We start from the raw sequence: 21,273 nt of genomic DNA on the forward strand, positions 1-21,273 counted from the left end.
GCTTTACTTCCTACCTTTTCTATTTACAAATGTGGACATGATGCCACTAACCTCCTACACACTTGCTCCTGTACCTGTTAAACCTTGAAATAAAACAAATCTGTCCTTTCACAAGCTACTTTTATCAGGTATTTTGTCATAGCAACAAGAAAATCAAGTAATAGAAACAAAGTGAGAGCCTTTTGGGTTCCCTGGACCCAGGTCTTTGGTTTTATTGACAATGTCTTCAAAGCTTTGGTTCTTCAAGTTATGGTTAGTCTTCCTCATCCCCCTTCTCTTTCTGCTCAGTCTCCTCTCCCATCCTCCCATTCTTCTTCTTTTTATTTCACCATCACCATCCTCATCATCTCCGAGATTACCCAAATCATTGTTGTCCGGTTTTAGTTTATAGAACCAGCAACACATAGGGGATTAGATAACTTGGCCCTTCCCCAAGACCTAGTTGTTGGGAATTTGTGTTAACAAGATGGTAGGATGATTGGTACATGGACTACAATTTGAGAGGCTCTATGGTTGATAAATCTATAGGAAAGTTAACATAATGTGGTAGCTTTACAAGACAGAAATCTATCCTGTCATGGTTGTAAGGGCCAAATGCACAAAATAAAAATGTCAGCATCTCTGGTTCATTCTGAGGAAGAATATCTATCTCTTAGCTCCCCATCATTTCAGGAGTATCTTGGCATTTTTTGACTTGTTGATGTATCACTCCAGCTTTGGCCTTTATAATTATACATTTTCCTTGTATCTCTATGTCCCCACTTTGGATACAGAGTCTAATGTAATTAAGGTTGACCTAGAAATTGCTATGCACCCCAGGGGCATATTGAACACTGGATCCCCCTGCTTCAGCCTCTAGTTACTGGGATTATAGGCTAGGCATAGCATGTTTTCCCAAAACTTCTTTTATTATTTTTAAAAAGTACCAGTAATATTGGATTGTGAATCCACACATTTAAAGTATAACCCAGTATAAGTAATCATGTCTGGAAGTATTTTGCTTCCAAATAAATACATATTTTCTGGTATGAGTGGTGAGGACTTTAATACAGTGTTTTTGAGGAAACCCAATTCAGTAAAAATGCATTAAAAGCCTGCCATTCATAAACGCCAAGAGACAAGAGAATTAATAAACACCTAGGACATTTCCACACATTCTCTGTTTTAAACAATTTTGTAAATTCTGAAGGAAGACTGCAGACCTAGATGGAGACTTGATGATGTTTATTTTCACAAATTGTTTTCTGCCTTCACGTAGCCCACTTGGTAGACTCCTCCACTTTTCAAATCACTCAGTACAACAGGAAAAAAAAGTGCTTCTGGCTGCTTGTTGTGGTTTTAGGTTTGTCACCTTGACACACCCTAACATTCCCTAGAAAGAGAGTTTCAAGAATGGATTAGGTAGAGTCGGTTAGTCTGCAGTTATCCTTATAATGGACTGTCTTAATTAAGTTAATTCATGTGGGAAAACATAGATCTCATGAGTAGCATCATTTTTGGTAGGGGATCCTTAAATAACTATATGAGTTGGCAAATCTAGCTGAGTGCAAACAAGCAATCAAGCAAGCAAGCAAGAGAGCAACATTTATCCACATACACCTCCTTTTTACTTTACACTCCTCCATGCAGCTTTGCTTTTTCTGGGATTATTATTTTTATCCTGAATATCCGAGACTTTCCCTTAGCAAGGATCTTCTCAGTGTTCTTATTTATCCATCATTCATGTAAGTTATTTCCCCAGACACAGAAGAATTGGGAACTAAGTTCTTCACTTCTCTCAATGTGTACTCACCATGGTTCTATGAAAGCCATTATTGAAATTACCTTTGTAACTGGCTATTCTCCATATTTTCTTTCTCTTTCCATAGTTACATGGTCACCTCTGGGTGTAGAATTATTTTTTTCTAATCTTGTTTAAACCATATTGAGCTTCTGGTTGATATACTGTGCTGGAGGAATCATTCTTTGAACACCTGCCTGTGGGTCATTCTTTTATTCTTCCAGCTTTCTTCAGAACCTGTGATTAAGTGAACACGCTAGTGCGTCCTGATACATACCCACTCCTAATGCATTTCGAACACTATCCATCCTCTCTGCCTCCTTCAAGACAATTTGTTTAATTTCCTGAGTGCTTTTCCAACTGTGTCTAATATACTGTTAAAAACAACACATTCGATCACTGGCCTATTATAGTTTTCCATTTCTAGAAGTTCTAATTTTTAACATTGTTCATTTAAATATTTATTGTATGTTTTGGTCATATTTTTCCTTCTCCAACACCTTCCATCGAGGGGATTTTCTGATGCTTCGTCTGCTGTGTCACTAGGAAGGGTTCTGGTCTTTCTGCTCTACTTTACTCTATGGTTAGGCTACTCTCACATGCATGAGTTTATGGAAACTTTGGCAGGCCCTGGCTGCAGTGTTGCTACATCTACCTTGCCTCTAAAAGACAGAGAGCAAAAGGAACCAAATATAGACAGAATAGGGTCACAGCTCCATAATGAGAACCCACGACTTTCATCCCAAGCCTTATTTCTGGACATCACAGTTGCTTCCTGTGTACTCATGTCATTAATTATTTCTATTACAGGAGCACCTAGGGCTCTGTGGAAATCATTTGGCACAGCGATACACACATGCCCCCTGAAAGTGTCCACAGGCACCAAGCTGGCTGATGTGTAGGTATCTCTTTGAGGCTTCTCACATACAATTTTAAGATGGCTTTTGTAACTTATGTCTTCTTACCTCACAGTTTTGGTGCCATTCTACACAACCTGCATGTCCACCATGTAGCCTCCAGTAACATAAGCAGTCAGGTTCAGCTCAGAGAACTCAGCCTGGAGAAGAAAGCAAAACCAAACAGAAGGTATCAGACATCAGCAGTGTAGTACATTTGTGTTTACTGTATGCTTCTGTATTATCCAGTGCATAATCAGTCCTCATATCAAACTTAGAAATGGAATATTTATCTCTGTTTTCAAAATGAAGCTGAGGTACAGAGAGGTGGGTGACATTCTCAGAATCATACGATGAGCACATTTTATTGAAACCTATGAGTCTCATGTGGGTGATACATAATTAGACAGTGGAGAGATAGGCAGTAAATACGCTAGGAAAATAAGCTAGGAAAATAAAAGAGGAGGGAAGAACAGGGATTTGAGGAGGAATCAAGATGGAGATAAAGAAGAATAATCTAGATTCAGAAGGTCTTAATTGGCAATAAGTAGTTATAAATATTATTTAATCATTTTATAGGCCTTTTAATCTTATATAGAAGGGCAGTTTGTATCTTGTCCACTGGATGTAAGCTTATTGTGTAGAGGGTTTGTGGATTGAGAGTTTAATATATAAACCTGCTTGACAAGCTACCAGGCTTTGCAGTCATGTCTGTGCTGGGTGGTGGAGGAATGAAACACACAGGGCTGGTTTGATCCACCTGGGACAGAAGCAACAGGGTGGGTGGAGTGAACTCTCTGGAAAGGGAACTGCCTGAAGGGGGTGGCTTGTGGACTAAGTGGGAGAGTCTGCTCTCTCCGATCCACCCTAGACTGGTGTTTGCAGAGTAAGAACTCGGGGGACCAATAAAAGGTTAAGCCATTCTTTTAATATTTACTGCATGTCTCTGATTCAAGTACACAGTGTCATGATCATAGCTCTCCTAGAAGGTTATAATTGTTAACAGGCTAATTTTCCTAGAGCTGTCAGCCTTGCGCTGTGCAGATCATCAGCCTCATGCATCTCTTTATATAGCATTGGTAAGAGTCACCAAGTTATCTCCTAATAATGCTTTCTTATTAATGGATCCTTCCTCTCCCCACACATATAGCTAGACTGAAGCAGCACTCTGGGCACAGTTGATTAGCAGGCATCTGCTGCCAGGTGCTGAAATGATAGACATGCTGCTTGTTTGTAGAGTTGTACCCTTATGTTCTCTGGTTTGTTTCTTGGTATAGGGTTGTATATAATGAATGTAGTCTTATTTAGTGTTAATACTGGGATCCATGACTTGTGCATGCTAAGCAAGCACTGTAACACTGAGATTCACCCCCAGCCTGTAGCTGGTTTATATCTTTAATGCACAAGTCTGGATTCTACTTTGATAATATTTATTGGTAGATGAATTAGGAAAGAATGGAAAACCAGAATAAAGAGGAGAAAGAAGAAGAGAAGAAGGAGAGAATGAGATAGAGATGGAGAGCACTCTTGATGTCGTTGGACTTAGGTGTGCACATTGGTGTTTTATAACTGGCTTAAGGCACTAGTGACACTGTATCATTTTCCATCAGAGATTGAGATAGCATGTATCTCTGGTCACACTGCATGCCTCTTCAAGATAGACATGTTCTTACAACTACTTACATCAAATCCCTAGGGTGCTGTAATCAGGATGCACTTATGGGCGGCATCAAGAGCAGTAGCTTAATTTATAGTTCTGGCCTGAAAGTAGAAAATCAAAGTGATGGGAGGGTTGGATTCTTTTGAATACTAGAAAGGGTTGAGCCTACTCTAGACCCCTTTCTTGGCTTGAAGAGTACCATTTTTCTGCTTGACTCTCTTCTCATCTTCTCAATGTTTGTCCTATATCCAAAGCTCTTTTTTGTATGAGGAGATCAAACATATAGCTACATTCTCACTCTGATTGCTTTGTTTCTGTTTGATGACCTCCTTGAAGGTTCCCTCTCTAAGTAAGATTATATTCTGAGGTACTGTGGTTGGATTTCAAATCGACTTTTTAAAAGTGTATCTGTGTTAGTCTATTCTTTAAGAATGTCATATATTGGCTCTCTTCTCTTTCCTGTTCCAGAGGTAACCGCATCTTCTTGTGCAGTGCCAGCTTTGTCCCTTAGACAAGATGGTGAATTTTGTTGTGAATGGATTTGGCCGTATTGGGCACCTGGTTACCAGTATTGCCTTCTGCTCAGGATCTGGCAAAGTGGAGATTGTTGCCACCAAAAACTGTATTATTGACCTCATCTACATGATCTACACGTTCGAGTATAACTATACCATGGCAAATTCAATGGCACAGTCAAGGCTGAGAATGGGAAGCTTGTCATCAATGGGAAGCCCTTCACCATCTTCCAGGAGCTACATCCTGCTACATCAAATTGGGTGATGCTGATGCTGAGTATGTTGTGGAGTATACTGGCGTCTTCACCAACATAGGGTCGGGCCAAAAGGTTCATCATCTCTGACACTTCAGCCAATGTCCTCTTGTTTGTGATGGGTGTGAACTATGAGAAATATGACAGCTCCATCAAGATATTCAGCTCAGCAATGCATCTTGTACCACCATCTGCTTAGTCCCTACAGGCTAAGATCATTCATAACCATTTTGGCATCGTGGAAGTGTTCATGACAACAGTTTATGATATAACTGCCACACAGAAAACTGTAGATGGCCCCTCTGGAAAGCTGTGGTTTGATGGCCATGGGGCAGCCCACACCATCATGCCTCTGCACTCACTGGGACTGCCAAATCTGTGGGCAAGGTCATTTCAGAGCTGAATGGAGAGCTCACTGTCATGGCCTTCCGTGTTCCTGCCCTAAGGTATCTGTTGCTGCCTGGAGAAGCCTGCCAAGAATGATGACATCAAGAAGATGTTGAAGCAGGCAACTGAGGGTCCACTAAAGTGCATCCTGAGCTACACTGAAGACCAGGCTGTTTCCTGTGACTTCAACAGCAAATCCCACTCTTCTACCTTTGATGCTGGAGTTGGCATTGCTCTCAATGACTTCTTTGTGAAGATCATTTCCTGATATGACTACAGCAATAGGGTTGTGGACCTCATGGCCTACATGGCCTCTAAAGAGTAATAAATTCTGTACCACCCTTCCCCCAGCAAGGACACTGAGAGCAAGAGAGAGGCCCTCAGTTCCTGAGAAGTCCTATTCTGACTGGTCTCAATACTGAGCATCTCCCTCACAACTTCTATCCCAGACCTTCATAATAATAGGACGGGCCTAGAGAACCCTCCCTACTCTCTTGAATAACATCAATAATGTTCTGCTGTACCCCCCCACACACAAAAAAATGTCATACATGGAGGTGAATAGATGCCCATTTCAGTCGAGTTACAATCACCTGCAACTACAGCTCCAGGGCAATCTGTGTCATAGGTTACTCAAATGCTAATAATTAAAAATGAGAAAATAAAATTTAAAATAGAAAGCCACACGTACACAACGTGTTTTGATCATATTGACCTCCTTTAACTTCTATTAGACCCTCAATACACATCACATGCCCCATTCAACCTCATATCCTCTTCATTATAAAAACCACTTATAAACCATTGTGTCTAATTAGAGCTCTCCATACACACATGGATATAGGGGCAGTCACTGGAGCATGGACAACCAACCATGGGCCACACTCCCTTAGCAATCATCAAGTGCCAACAGTTCTCTTCCAGGTGTGGTCCTTATGGTTCCCTTCCCCCACCCATTATGTAATGGTATTGTCTTGATGTTGTGTATGTCTCGGCAGGCAGTCACAGCTCGTGTGTGTTCACATCCAGAAATATCTGCATAGCAGAACTAGTCTTAAAATCTTTACACCCACACTTCCATGATGCTCACCTTAGGGAACTGTAATATAAATGTCCAATTTGGAACCGGAAACTCAACAGTCACTTATTCTCTGGAATTTGTCTGTGAGTCTTTGTGTTAACCTATGTACTCTGTAATACGGATCATGTCTACTGAGGAGTGAAAGCTGCACTAACCTATAGATACAAGGCTAAGTATTTAGAAGGCAGTTTGATGTAATTTGCATTGACCTGAAGAACAGAAGTAAGGTTTCCTTTAGGGTATATGAGCTTCCCAGCCATGGGTTCTTGGCAAAATTTCCATAGCAGGTATAAGTTCCTTTCTCTGTAGTGGCCTTAAATACAAACAGAAGGTTACCCACATAGCTTTCATGCCATCAATGAGCGTATCTTACTAGGCTAGTTATTAAATCTCATGGAGTTCACAGCTAGGTAGGGCTTTTGATGACATTTCTCTTTCCTTCAACAGCCTGTATAGTACTTCGGGCATGGTGCAAGCGATTCAGTAGGGAGGAAGATTCTAGGTTACTATCAGCTTGATTTCTCCTGTTCTGTGATTAAAGCATATAGTCTTTCCAGCAATGAGTTCTTACCACCAAGTTCCTGTGGGTGACCAAGAGTAATGGTACCTGAATTGTCTGTTTTGTTTATGGGGATCTACTTGATACCCCTGATAAACAGAAGGTATCCTCACTTGAAATTATTCTCTTTGTCAATAGATAGATTCTGCTCCATTTACTTTAAATTGAATCATTAAGTGCCTTATTCACAGGTACATTCAAAAGATTTTATTTGGATAAAGTAAATCAACATAAATGTTCACATATAGTAAGTGATCAATATGTGCAAGGTTTTGGTATAAGTATTTCATATGCATAAATAAACTTGTCCAGGTAAGGAAGAGAAAGAGACACACACACACACACACACACAAGCACACACACACACACACACACACACACACACACACACAGAGAGAGAGAGAGAGAGAGAGAGAGAGAGAGAGAGAGAGAGAAAGAGAGGTTAAACCTATGCAGGCTGATACACAGGTAGCAAAGCTCAGGATTAAACCCTCGAAAGTGTGCTCTAAGGGACTATGCATCTGACCATTTACACTCTACTGCTTCTTCTGAGGCTGTGTGAGGCCACATTAATGCTTGAATATTGTGGGAACTGAAGTGCTTTTCATGAGATTGAGGCTCACCGGCTCAATAATTAAACAGTTGTTTCCCAGTTGTTAGCAATGTTTGGGGAGGCTTAGGAGGTGTGGCCTTGCTAACCATAGTCTGTCAACACATGTGGTCTTTGTGAGTTCAAGGCCTCACATGATCTCCAGTTTTCTCTAATTCGTGCTTTCAATGGAACATTGAGCTTTTAGCTTCTTTCTCTGACCATCAGGCCTGCCTAATGCCAAGTCTCCCTTGCATGGACTTCTTGCATAACAGATTTTTATTCCTCTGTAATGATGAGTCAGAATGAACTGTTTCTTCTATGAGCCACTTTTGGTTGTGGTGTTTTTGCACAGCAGCATAAAAGTTATCAATATTGGGTCCTAAAAATATTTAAAAGAGAACAAGTTTTTAGTGAAGGAAAATATCATTTTGTAAAGATCTAAATGTATCACCCTAGAGCAATTTATCAGGAACTGTGACAAAGGGACCGACCCTCTCTCCAGATGGTAATAAGGGAAAGCAAGAACACTTACACCTCTTTTTTAAATTAATAACCTCATTATGTTGAGACAAGTTCAAAAGAAAAAGTTGTTGCTAATGAGGTCACACTGGTAAATTGTGGTAAAAATATAGTTATTATGACTGATGTCTTCCAAATTCAGCTCCATATTGGTCAGAATACTTAACTGACAACATCACAAAGAATTTTAAAAAGCTAGTGCATGTGTAGTGGAGAAAGACGATCAAAGGAAGTTGCAAAATAACAGAGCTGGTCACTAGATATGTAAAGGAAAGTTATAAAGTGAAAGAGGTTCAGACCCCAAGGTTTTCTTGCTGCTTAAAGAAAAAAAGAAATTTCTGGATAGAAGACATAATCAGGGTTTGATCAGGTAGAGATTATTCTTTTTCTTTCTTTTTAAAATCAATTACTTAGATATTCTATGTATTTATTTACATTTCAAATGTTATCCCCTTCCTCTCTCCTATTCCCCTCCCCACTCTCCTTGCTTCCATGAAGATTCTCCCATTCCCTACCAGCTACCCCACCTCATTGCCTGTTAATGACTCCTTGACATACATTTTCCAGGGTCAAGCAGGGCTCCACTTGTCTCCATGATGCTCTCCTGCTGAGCAATGTTCTGGATGTTTAAAGACTAGGACAGGAAAGTATATTCCATTACTCACTATTAATACACAGTAGCTCACAGGTAAGAAACAAACAAACAGAAAACTGCAGTGACAAAAATGGAGTAGAGACTGAGGGAAAGGTGGCCAAACACTGACCCAAATTAAGATCCATCTCAAGGGGAGGCTTCAAGGCCTGACACTGTGCTGACGCTATGGTGTGCTTACAGACAGGAGCTTAGCATGGCTGCCCTCTGAGAGGCACAACTAACAGCTGACTAGTACAGAAGCTGATACTTACACACAACCAGTAGCCTGAAGTTGGTACCCCTGTGGTTGAATTAGGGAAAGGATGGAAGAAGTTGAGGAGGGGGCGACTTCACACGAATACCAGGATTCTCAACAAAACCTGATCACTGAGATCTCTCAGACACTGAGCCACCAACCAGGCAGCATAATCTAGGCCTGTAACATATACACAGCAGAGGACTGTCTTGTCTGATCTCAGTGAGAGACTTTAGGCCCCAGGGAGTGGAGAGGCTTGGTGAGTTCTATGTGTGGGAAGGGGTGAGAATATCACTTTGGAGATGGGAGAGGAAAATTAGGATGAGGAACTGACAGAGCACAGAACAAGGGGGATAACGAATGAACTATAAAAATATTAAATATTATATTAAATATATTATTATTATTAACTGAAAAAGGCAAGGATGGACACTAGGGACCCCGGGAAGTTAGAGAGAGAGACAGCAAAAGCCATAGCTGGGGTGTGATCCTGGAGTCAAGTGTCAAGAGATTCTGGGGTGAAGGCACTGTGTAAGGAGCTGGCTGAAGACAAGAAGAGATGTATCAGAAAGGATGATAGAAACATCTCATTCATATATGCTTGAGAAGGAAAATGACCGTTCTTTTTATTTTTTCATTTTCAAGGTCCACCAGCATTGCCAAGGTTTTGAGAAGGAAATAAAGCCACCCTTTGCTTTGTTCCCCTTAAAATCGAAGACAGACTGGACTCTGCTCAGAGCCACTGTCAACCCGTGCCTCATCTACCCTCCAATGCATCTGACCTGCACAGAGGACAGCCCTGCAATCCCAAGTGAAACATGACCACTTCCTACCACTGGGCCCTCTGGAAATGTGGCCAGGGTAGTGTGCCTTTAGTTCCTTCTCCAGCTGTGGTTGAGTATCTGGAAAGCCAGCAGGGTGAGCACGCAGAGCGCTGAGTGGTGTGAAGGAAAGAAAGAATGTTCAGTAGGGTCAAGCATTTATAAGCAGTAACACTGGATCAGTTGCTTGTTCCTGGGCCTCTCATGAAGTCGCAGAATGTGGTGACCGACCCTCTCCAGCCTCCATCTGACCTCACGCACATGGGCGGCCTGGGCCAGTGACTGCAGCTGCTCCTGTAGCTCCTCCACTCAAAGTGTTGATACCTGAGCGTGCAGGGAGGCCCAGGTATCTCCGTTGTCCTCAGCCTGGCACATGGACTGCCCCAGGATGTGTAGCCTCCACACCAGGTGCACAGTAGCACACAACCACAAATGCACTTCTCACAAGCAGGGCCCCGTGGGTGTGTGCAGGGTCTTGGGGCGGCCTGGCCACAGGGTTCCAGAACACTTCCTACAGCCACTGCCTACAGCGCAGGCGCAGCAGGGCCCAATCCCAGCGTTCATAGGGCGGCGCAGGCGCCTGGGCCCTGGACAGGCTCCTGGCAGCACAGGGTCTGCTGGCTGTGGCCATGGATACTGGATGGCATCGGACACTGGGAAGGGCCAGCACTGAGGCGGAGGCTGTGGGTGGCACCAGGTAGAAGGCACTACAACCACCTTTGCGTCAGGAGGATTTTTTGGGGCGCTGGGCTGTAGAAGAAGGGGGCGGTTGCCTTCGGGAAGGGGCAGGGTCACTGGGGAAGAGGAGGCAGGAAAACCTGACAAGGCAGTGGTAAGGGCAGGGATGCTAAATGGAGCAGAAGGAGGTGACTCCTGGGGCAGGGGTGTCCCTGATGCCTCTAGGCTAAGAAAGGTGGCTGGGCCACTTCTGTAGTGAGGCTGCTTCCATCAGTGATAGTAATCTGTGCACTTCTCGATCTCTCCATTTCTTAATGCAAAAATAATTTCATTATACTCTCTTTCCCTTGGAGACATGATTATATTATTTATTTCTAAGATTTTTTTATACGCAGGTTCGTCTATTTTATTGTTTTCAGGTTGGGGCTTATCAGTGCCACCACATCTCAGTGACAGTGTTCAATTTTCCTTTCTGTCTTTGCAGGCTTCCAGGGCCAGCACATGTCTATGGCATTTATCTTCCAACTTTGTGCTTCGTCTAGCAGGCTTTCCTTGCAGTTTTCTGGGCTAGAGCTTCTCTTTGCCCTGCATCTGCTGCTCAGTCTGGGAAGGTAGACCTGGCTCTCAGAATGCCACTGCGTTGTTTTTTCTAGGGGCCATGGCAGGCTCTTGTCACAGGCAAGTGCTGGTTTCTGTCAGGCCCGGGCAGCTCAGCTCCTCTGCTGCACCAGGGAAGTGCATTAAAGCTGTAGCCAGAGAGAGAGCTTTGGTCAGCTCTGCACCCTCCAGCTCTTTTGGCTCATGAGCCTCCAGTTAGAGGAGCAGCTCTTGGGAGGTGCACTGAGGGTCCAGTAGAAGAACCCTTATTTTGTCCTCTTCAGTTTATTAGTATGTTTTTTTGTTTGTTTTTTGTTTGCCTGTCTCTGGTTCCCTGCATCTTTTCTAGGAAACTGACTTCTATCCAAGAGTTCTCAAGCCCTAAGGCTGGATTCTAGCTTCACATTCAGTGCTATTGGTGATTACTGCTTTTACCCAGTCTCATTGTTCCAGAATAACAACTCTTAGACTTAATAACTTAAATGTTCATCCTATAATCACTTGCTTATTCACAGACTAGTTAATAACTGATATAACTTCTTTATTCTAGTCAATATCTGACACAGTTTTGGTTACCTGTCCTCAGTCTGATGAGTTTGACTTGCTTAGATTTCAGAGTCAAAATAGTGTTCTTGCCTTTTTTCCAGGATTTATTCATTCATCTCACTTGCTAGTGTTTCTCCCTTCAATTTCCTGCCTCAGCCAATAGAACATAAGCTGTATATTGTCAGGTGATGTGTGTACAGAGTATGCGGAGGGTCTGTCTACAAATAAGCTTTGTCAAAGCTATATTCACAGGCTTCTGAATCTGTGATCTGGAGTAAGAAAATCCATGGAATGTGGAGACCTTGGCCCTCTCTAACCTGAACCAGTAACTATTTGTTCTGGTCCAGAGTCTTGCTTCTAATGTGCATTAAAGGACCTCATTGGATTTGAAAGCTAGAAAGGAAATGAGTCTTCTAGATTATCTTTGGAATGAACATACTCATCTTTGGAGAAGCACTGAGGTGTCCTTGGACTCCCCTCCAGTCTCCTGTGCTGCATCTTCACCACAGGGCGTTTTGCAAAACCACTGAGTTGACCCCTTTCTGATAGGAGAATGGAGTTTTAGAACTCCCGTGTAAACTTGTGAGATGATTGCCATTAAGTCAGTTTTTCAGGGAATATGAGGATACCACCTAGAGAACTGCTTGAGCCTCTGTCCTGCATTGGGGGTTCTCCAGTTATTTCTGTCTCTTACTTTCTGAGACACTCCTCCATTTGTGGGACAGATCTCATTCTGAACCAGTATCATTCTGTCTTTGAGACAAACATAAACCAGCTCATAAGCCCTGGTGGAGACTGAGGGACCAAAATAGAACAAACACTCTATCTTGTTCCCCAACCCTGGTTCTGGTCATAATCTTCTTCAGAGACAGGACCTATCAAGCAATGGACTAGGGTGTTTAGTTGTTTCTCTCTTGCAAATCTCTTGCTTATTCTCTTAGTGTAAATGTAGTCTCTCAGGCTTACTGCCTCCTTGTGGTAACATAAACATTGTATGAGAAGGTTGTACCCTTCATATGGTCTTATCAAGGCCTAGAATATTTTTCACCTCTGAGACTTACTTTGTCATAAACTCACCCCTTCATGGTTCTCTCTGATCTCTCTAAATCTTTCAGTAAAACTGATTCCTTTTCTTTTCTAGCTATTCACTGCTCTCTATTAAGTAGTCCTCCCTTTATTCTTATGAGAATGTGTCATATCCTATTCTGTCAAATGCTTCTCTGAATCATCACTTTTCCTGCTACTCAGCTATATATAACTTTCAAGCTTAGTGCTACCTTCTACAACATTACCTTTGTCTTTATGGTTAAAGATATGTATTAGAGGTTAATCATATCAGTACTAGGAACATGTTTTACCAGGAAATATTACAACCTCTGATTTTAGTGTCTAATCAAATATCCTGCAAGAATTCATGGACAGAGGGAGTGCCATTCAGCTGTTTGTTTTCCTTGTTTGTACACTATGCCTGTGATCAATGACATGGCCAAAACCATGTTAGGGGAGAAATGGTTGGTTGAGTTTTAAAAGCATCACAAAACCCTACACTGAGTAAAAAGTCAAGCAGAAAGGAAGGCAAGAAACATGTAAGAAATTTTCTCATCTGCATTTTCTCTCTGGTTTCATTTAGCTTGACTTCTTATATGACCAAGAACCACTGCTTAACGTTGCTGCTACCCACAATGTTCTATAAGGACCTACCTCATCAACGGTCAGGAAAAGAGCCCATAGACATGACCAAAGGACAAAGAGTAGAGGTAATTTATTTGTTGAGTTTTTTTCTGTCCTTTCTTCTTTTGTGACAAGTTGACAAAAACCATCTACTAGTCTTGATTTCTCTCAATGTGAGTCATTTTCTTTTTCACTAAGCAGACTGAGAAGAGCCCTTGTTCTTTAAAACAGTGGATGAGCAACGATAGCCTTCTACTTGGTGTTTGCTTGTTTGTTTGTTTGTTTGTTTTGGCCGATTTATGGTTGGTTTTCCTCGTAAATATAGAAGTATGTTGGAAAATGGTACAATGATTTCTTATTTCTTTCCAAAATGAAGACGGTTTATGATTGTGTGTTGGACAGTTCAGAAGCCTCTCTCTGTGAGGAAGCAGGGAAGAGAAACTATCAAAAAGAAGGGAAGTCCTGTGGGAATTGACATCAGGAAGTGCCATGGAGTCCACTGTGGGAAGATTTCCCTTTTTCCTCTACCCACTGACCAAAGGGTTTACTAAAACTCAGCTTCTGGCCATTGTTTGGGAATTTGTTCTTTTCGTGCAACCACCTGGTGGCTGTTTCCTAAAGTTCTTATAGCCACCTCACTGTCCCTGACCCTGTTCCTGGAAGTTCCTGCTTCTAGCCTGCTCTCCCATGAAAGCACCATGGGTGCCATCCTGACCACTGCCACCTTGATCTCCTTCAGAGTGTCCTTCCAGCTCTGACTGCTGAGTCACAACAGTGAGCTGACAATATCTAGAATCATGCCAGGTCTCCAGTATTTCTGCACCTGCTTCAGTGCAGACATCCAATGGGACTCAGTTTATTTTCAGGCGCATCACCCTTATCATCAATGCTCTCCCTAGCTTCTCCTTAATTTCTTTCCAAGCATCACTAACAGGGGGCATCTCAATGGAGCACTGCAGGAACAGGGTTACATAGCACCCTTATGAGTTGATTAGGAAGCATGGTTGATAGATGTGGTCCCTCATATGTAGGCCTGAGCAGCTCCCGGGCCTCACAGCTCCCTTCTCCTCAATGAGCTTCTAATCTGACTGCTTGAAATGGCTAGTGGCCGTGATAGGCACAGAATCCAAAAGCTTGATGGCATCTTTGCTAGAGACATTTATGATTTCTGTTTTAGAAGGAACACCTATGTGTCCAAATTTAATTCTAGCTTTCTGCTCCACTTGTGCTAAGTCTTCCTCTACTTTATGAGATAAAAGCAGATGTTACTGCAGCTTTCCTGAACTGCAATAGGGCTGCCAAGTCCCCAGAGATGAGTCTCTAGGCTGCCACATTCCCACATCAACCATAAGCCCACAGCAGGCCTTCACAAGAGGAATTTGCTGTCTGTCCAATTCTTCTCATTAGGGCCCACATTTTTTTATTGGATATTTTATATATTTACATTTCATATGTTATCCTCATTTCTCCTTTCTTTTTCTCCAGTCCTCCTGCCACTATAAGATGTTCCCATTCCCATCCACAAACTCACACCTCATCACCCTAGTATTCCCCTACACTGGGGTATCAGCATACACAGGACCAAGGGCTTCTACTACTATGGCTGCCAGACAGGGCATCGTCTGCTGCATAAGTGGCTGAAGTCTTAAGTCCCTGCATATGTGCTCATTGTTTGGTGTTTGAGTTTCTAAAAGCTTATGAGGGCGTCTTTGGTTGATTTTGTTCTTCTATGTGGTTGCAAAACCCTTTGGCTGCTTCAGTCTTTTTTCTAATTCCTATATGTGTGTCCCCATGCTCACTCCAAAGTGTGTGTTCTCAAGGTGGTCTCAGGTCAATCTTAGTACCTCTCAGGGTATGAAATCAGGATGTAGACTTAGTATGACTTTGAGGTCCTTGCTTAGCTACCTGCTGCTCTCCAACACCAGAGGAAAAGTGACTAATCATGTAATAGCCAGGAGGAATGGTTGAGTAAGAGGCATGGCGCTGTTGACTCCCAGAGTATCATCCTTAATAGGACTGCTGCACTGACAGGTTTGTCTTCCAAGAGCAGAAACTCCAAGGTTAAGATATTCCCCTGACACACTATGTCCAGCTCATAGGTAGGAGAATAGATTCTTGCATGCCCTGGCTTCAAAGGGAAGAACGTGATGCTGGCAGCCAATCACAGTGCTGCCTAATGCTTGTGAATTGCAAGTGAGAGATGCAGCTGGAACCATAGGTACCAATGGAGGCTCAGTCTGCCATGCCACATTTCTGTTTAGTCTGAGCAAAAGCCCATCTATTCAGCTGTGTAGCTACATAGCTCATGCTCCCTGGCACATGATCTCAATGTGTGCCCTACACTTCTCCTGTCCTGTCAGCTCTCCTGTACACTTAACCAGTCCTGCCCCTTCCAGAGATCCCCCTGTGCCAGCCCTGTGCCACTTCCTGTGCCGGCAAGCTATCTATTCTTTGTTCTGTTATAATTTAAGAAGACAGGTAAAGGTCCTTCATGGGGCAGCCATTGACTGTACTGTCCTTGGTAACACTGTGGACCTGAACCTCTATACAGGGGCAGAAGTGCTCTTCCAAACTTGGGATATGACACCTAGGCTGCATTTGGCACACAGATCTCACCCTCACACAATCCCTCCCATTTTCCTATTGATTTCATCCTAGATGTGGTGGATGGAGTGATGCAGTATCTCCTGGACCCACTGCAGTACCCTCAATGTACTGCTCTGCTGTCATGCACTGTCATTCTCTAGATGGAGACTTTATTTGGTTGACAGAGAGCATGACAATCACAGCACTATGGGTTAAAGAGGCATTAATGTGCCTATATAAGTCTGACATGGTTCATTTTTAATGGTATCCTCTAATTTATAAATTTGGAATCTCCCAACAATTCTCTGTAAGTTTAGTATTTCTAAATCCAGGGCCTATAATTAATTCTGTAAAATTCCCTTGTCAGACAACTTGTCCTTGGATTCACTCCAGTGTGGTATCTACCCTATTTTAGGTGTGAGATTATGAAATTCATTGTGGTGAATCTTGAAAATATCACACTCTGAGCCTTGTTCCCAGTCAAACAAGTGTGAAAAGTGTCAACAAGCTCAAAGAACAAAATGCATTTTTAATATCAACTGTGTGTACAGCCCATTTCCAGGCCCTTAAAGGGGTAAAAGAATTTCTGTCTCATGTGTCAAGTTTGATACCATCAGCACAAGACACTTCCAATGTCAGAACAGGAAAAGTACTATCAAATGAGGTATAGGAGCAGGAGTGTGGATACCTGCACACAAGAGTCCTGAACATAGTATCCAAAAAACACAAGTTTCACAGTTGGAGGCCTGGTTTCTACAGAATCCTCAAGAGGCTTCTTCTGTGGAGAAGAGAATTCTCCCTCTTATAGGAATTGAAGGTGTCCTCAGACCTGAAACTGTCAGCCTTTTTATACTACATGCCTGATGAGATTATTGTCCCTGCAATTTTATCCTGTGCATAAATGCTTTTAAAATATTTCCCAAAGATATGCTTTGTTCTTATGGTCACCAGGTTTCTTGGCTGTAGTTCATCTTCTAAGCTTGGCCACATCAGCTATTACTTTGGGTTCAGTATGAAGAGGCTGAATATGCTGAACAAAATGAAGAAGCTCCTGTAAATTGAGGAAAAAATGATTTTCTTCCAGAAGATATGTTCCAGCTCTTTCCCACAAGTTTGTGCACCACTAGACTTTCTATAACTGTACCAGTGCATAAGAAAATCCTCACTCACATCTATACTTCTCCCTCTAAGCTAATGTCTGAGCTAGTTGTAATTTCAGAATAATTAGAATATCTCTGAAGTGTTAGACAAGGAGATGCACAAGTACTGAAGGAGACTGAGATGGGAGCTTGTGGGTCATGTCTTCCCTATGTCAGTCAGGATTTTTTTGGGAAAAGTTGACTTCTTCCATAAAGCTACTCAGGAGGCAACCCAGATGACCTGCGGAAAGTGACAGAAGTTCTGGTGTTGTCTACATGCTCTTGTTCTTCACAGCCTGTAATGGGAAAGAGCATGAAATCTCCAGGCCTTTGTTTTCCTCCATACCATGGGTCTAAGATTGGAAACATCCAGACAGGGGTGTGTTCTCATGGACACACCAAAAGTCTAATGTGGTCAGACAATGACTGGGAAGCAGGTGTGGGAGAGCTTCAAGAATGGGGTAAGGGACCATAGAGAATGTGAACATCCTGACTATTTCAAGGGAGAGAGACAAACACAAGCATAGCTTCAGGGATAATATGCCCAGTTACATAAAACATCACCTGTGTACTGAACACAAGCAAAGAGACTCACATGTAGATACTTCAGAAAACCCAGAAAAAGACTGTTTTTTTTTTTTTTTTTTTTGGAGAATCAAAAGGTAACAGGCTGGAACCCAAATATAACACATCCTGGGGTGTAGTTGATGTCCAAAGATTCTTCCTGCATTGCTGCAAAAACATACAAATTTTACTTCTGATGAGTTCCCATTGTACTGAGCACAGACAAAACTTGATACAACAGATACTTACTTTTAATGTGACTGTGTTTTTTTCCATTTCCTAGTGTCAGGGAAGCATCATGTAGAAATGGTGAGACATTGCAGATATGCCATCCTCCAGACCTGTCCTCCAGACAGCTATGTTGTTAAAGACACAAGGAGGGTCTAAATGCCCCAAAAGATTTCAAGTAGATTTCTTACCTCCTTTATGCAAATGGGATGTCTAAGAACCATTCAGAACACTTACTTAATAGTGCAAGTGTGGAGAACATTTCACTACAACTTGATGAAAGTTTTCTGGAATCTACTCATCATGGACATGCAGATACTCATTGCTCCAGAGACTTACAGATCTCTACCCTCCACCATAACTGGCTTACATGGGCCTACAGTTGTCACTGCAATCCCAGAATGGTCAGGGCTTGATGGAATATTCATTTATGATGATAAATATTGGCATGAACTCTGGAGAGATCACATGACCTGGTTATACCAAAAGCAGGGCTTAAAATGGAGACACAGCAGGGTCGATAAAACAGTATATATTGAGCTTCCTAACTTATGTACCAAGAAGTAGAGAGAAACTTATTCACTAGATTATGCCTTTGACCAGCAAAAAACAATATGGTGCTAGTTGAAAAGATGTGAGTGAGTGTTCAATGAGGAGCAAGCAAGCTAAGTGTCAAGTTCTTATTCTTTGCTGTCTTCCATAGTAGAGCAGTGTATGGATAAAGCATGACCACTTTTAACAAATCCTGTATACATATTCTGCCTTACTCTTCTCAGGTACCTTAAACTAAGGAAAACCCCACAACTTACTCAGCTTCTATTTTGGGGATATGCCAGCAGACCACTCATCGCAACATCATACAATCGAAATGTCCCAGATTGTTGGGGAAGGCTGGTTCTGCAAAGAACAGAGCAAGGTATAGAGTAAGAGGCAGCAAACATGCATGACAGAAAAGGAAGCTAAATGCCTAAAGGATGATAAGTTAGCTAGAAGAAAATTGTTATTCATAACATATTGTAGTAGCATCTGCTTTATCATATTTGTGGGAATTGTAGATGCTATTAGAATTTTCTTTTAGTCATTTGTAAACTGAAATCCTGAAGTGAAATTCTTTGGACTCTGGAAGTCTAGCCACAAGTATAGTCTTTTGCTAAGAAAAGTCTAGGCTTCCCAGTACCAAGTGAGTTCTTCAAACTTCAAGAAAAATCTTCAGCATCACACATTTGAAGCTGTCTCATGATGTTAACTGTATATCAGACAAGACAAGGGAAATTGTCTACACAACAAGCAACTGAGAAAAATTAGACAGCCTGTCAGATAAATGCACCAATTAAATTGTTAGAAACCAAAAGGAAACATCTCCAGGAAAGATGAACAAGATGCAAGTGAGCAAGTACAAAAAAATCAGAGCAAGTTTTAGGGATAAGGTAATTTCTCAGCAGAGCAGGGTTTGGGGTCATAATACCTTGGGGAAACAGCAATGACACTTTCCTAAATTCATGTTTTCGGTAGGGTTTTAAGTTGATCTTCATGGCTGTTCACATGTATCAAACAAATAGTAAAAGCATACAATGACAATAATAAAAGCACATGGCTCTTCAGGTGACATCCTCCACAAGAACTGTTAATAACAAGCCAGATTTACTTCCCCCTAGAGACTGTGAAATCTTAGAAACACTATAGCATTTTGTGAATCTAGAGAGCATTTTTGGTGTCTGGCAAGAATATGCAGTAAGTGGATGCAGTTCTGCATCATAAACAGCATCTGCCTCTAAACCAATGATCTATCTTAAATTCAGAGTATTCTAGGATTTCAAGAGAGCAGAAAGAATCAGAGAGGTGATCTACGGCTCCATGTTGGGAAAGAAGAAGTAGAATATCTTATGATTGATCATGCTCATCTCCCAGTATGAGCAGGAGTGAACCAGCTCATATCTGTGGGAAAAAGAGACCATCTCTTCCCTAAGATTTAAAAAACACAACACTCTGCTATGAGAGTATGGGTCACTGAAACTTTAGAGGAATCCCAATGCCATTGCTTCATGTTTCTAGAGGATATGGTGCTCACAAGTCTTCCAGTCGTGGTTTCCCTGTATGTGGGTCTGAATAGCTAAAATTCTATGAAGATGACCAAGGCAAGATCTTCACCTCTGAAATTCTTGAAAATGTCAGCTCTTCACATAGACCATAGAGAATTGAGAGATGGTTTAAGTTCTCTGTGTAGTTTGGGGGTGAGACATGAGGTGATAAAGATGCCCACATGGCTCACATTAAAGCCTGCTGTGACAGGCCTCATTGTGATGTTGCCTCATTATAGAGCTGCAGAAACAGTGGACATGGCCAACATCTGCCCAGGTTACACAAGAGCAAAGCCTGCTCTGACAGGTCTAAATGTGCATTAAAACAGGATTACTCAAGAATTGTTATGACACTGGACATGACTAAGGCCTTTCCATGTCACACAAAGTTAGAGATTTCAATTGAATGACATTCAGATGGTGTGCCAAGGTGATGTCTGTGAGAAATACTGAGCCAGGTTTGTTGGAGTGTGAGAGTTGTTTAACAAAGAAAGCAGGGGGGGGGGATAGATCTTGAGTCTGTCTCATGACAAACAGGTCTTCATATGTGTGTCTTTCCTGTGAGCCTTGATGAGATTCTGTGTTGTCAAGGCAGTTGTCCTCAGGAGAGACCTTACTCTACCTGGCTTTCTTTTTTCTCACAATGACATAGTTTTATGATCTCAGTCATGTACAGAGATGGGTACATATACAAAGACACAATAAATATCCTGTCCTTCCATATATTGCCAATTTTGTATCATTGGGATGTTATTCTAGCAAGAAATCATACCTGGATGGCATTTGATAGAGATGTATGAGAAACATCCCTTACAGCAGCTTCGGTGAGAGTGGTAGGACTTGTCATGTGCATCTATGTTTCCAACCTCACTTGCTTTAGGATATGGTATGAACAAAGCTTCTGTTCTAGGTTCAGAGACCTGAGAGTTTTACAAGAAATAGACATTTTCCAAAGATGCCCTCTGAGAACAGAACCCCGGAACTTCAGCTATGTGTGGTATGAGATGCAGGACTCAGCTCTACTTTGTGCCCTTACCTCTCATAGTTGTTTGCAGTCTCAATGTCTGAGCATGGAAATCTAGGTTATCTATGGTAATCCTCTTACCTGCATCTACCAGATGAAGGCTGTAATAAGTTTCCCTTCTGTATTCATGGGTATCACATATGAAGGGTAATCTAAATTTGTATTTGAGATCTGTGGTGAGCTTCTGAGTACCTCATGTCATAAGCCA

Source organism: Micromys minutus (assembly GCF_963924665.1).
Source record: "Micromys minutus genome assembly, contig: SUPER_22_unloc_1, whole genome shotgun sequence".
In the NCBI taxonomy this organism is placed as follows: domain Eukaryota; kingdom Metazoa; phylum Chordata; class Mammalia; order Rodentia; family Muridae; genus Micromys; species Micromys minutus.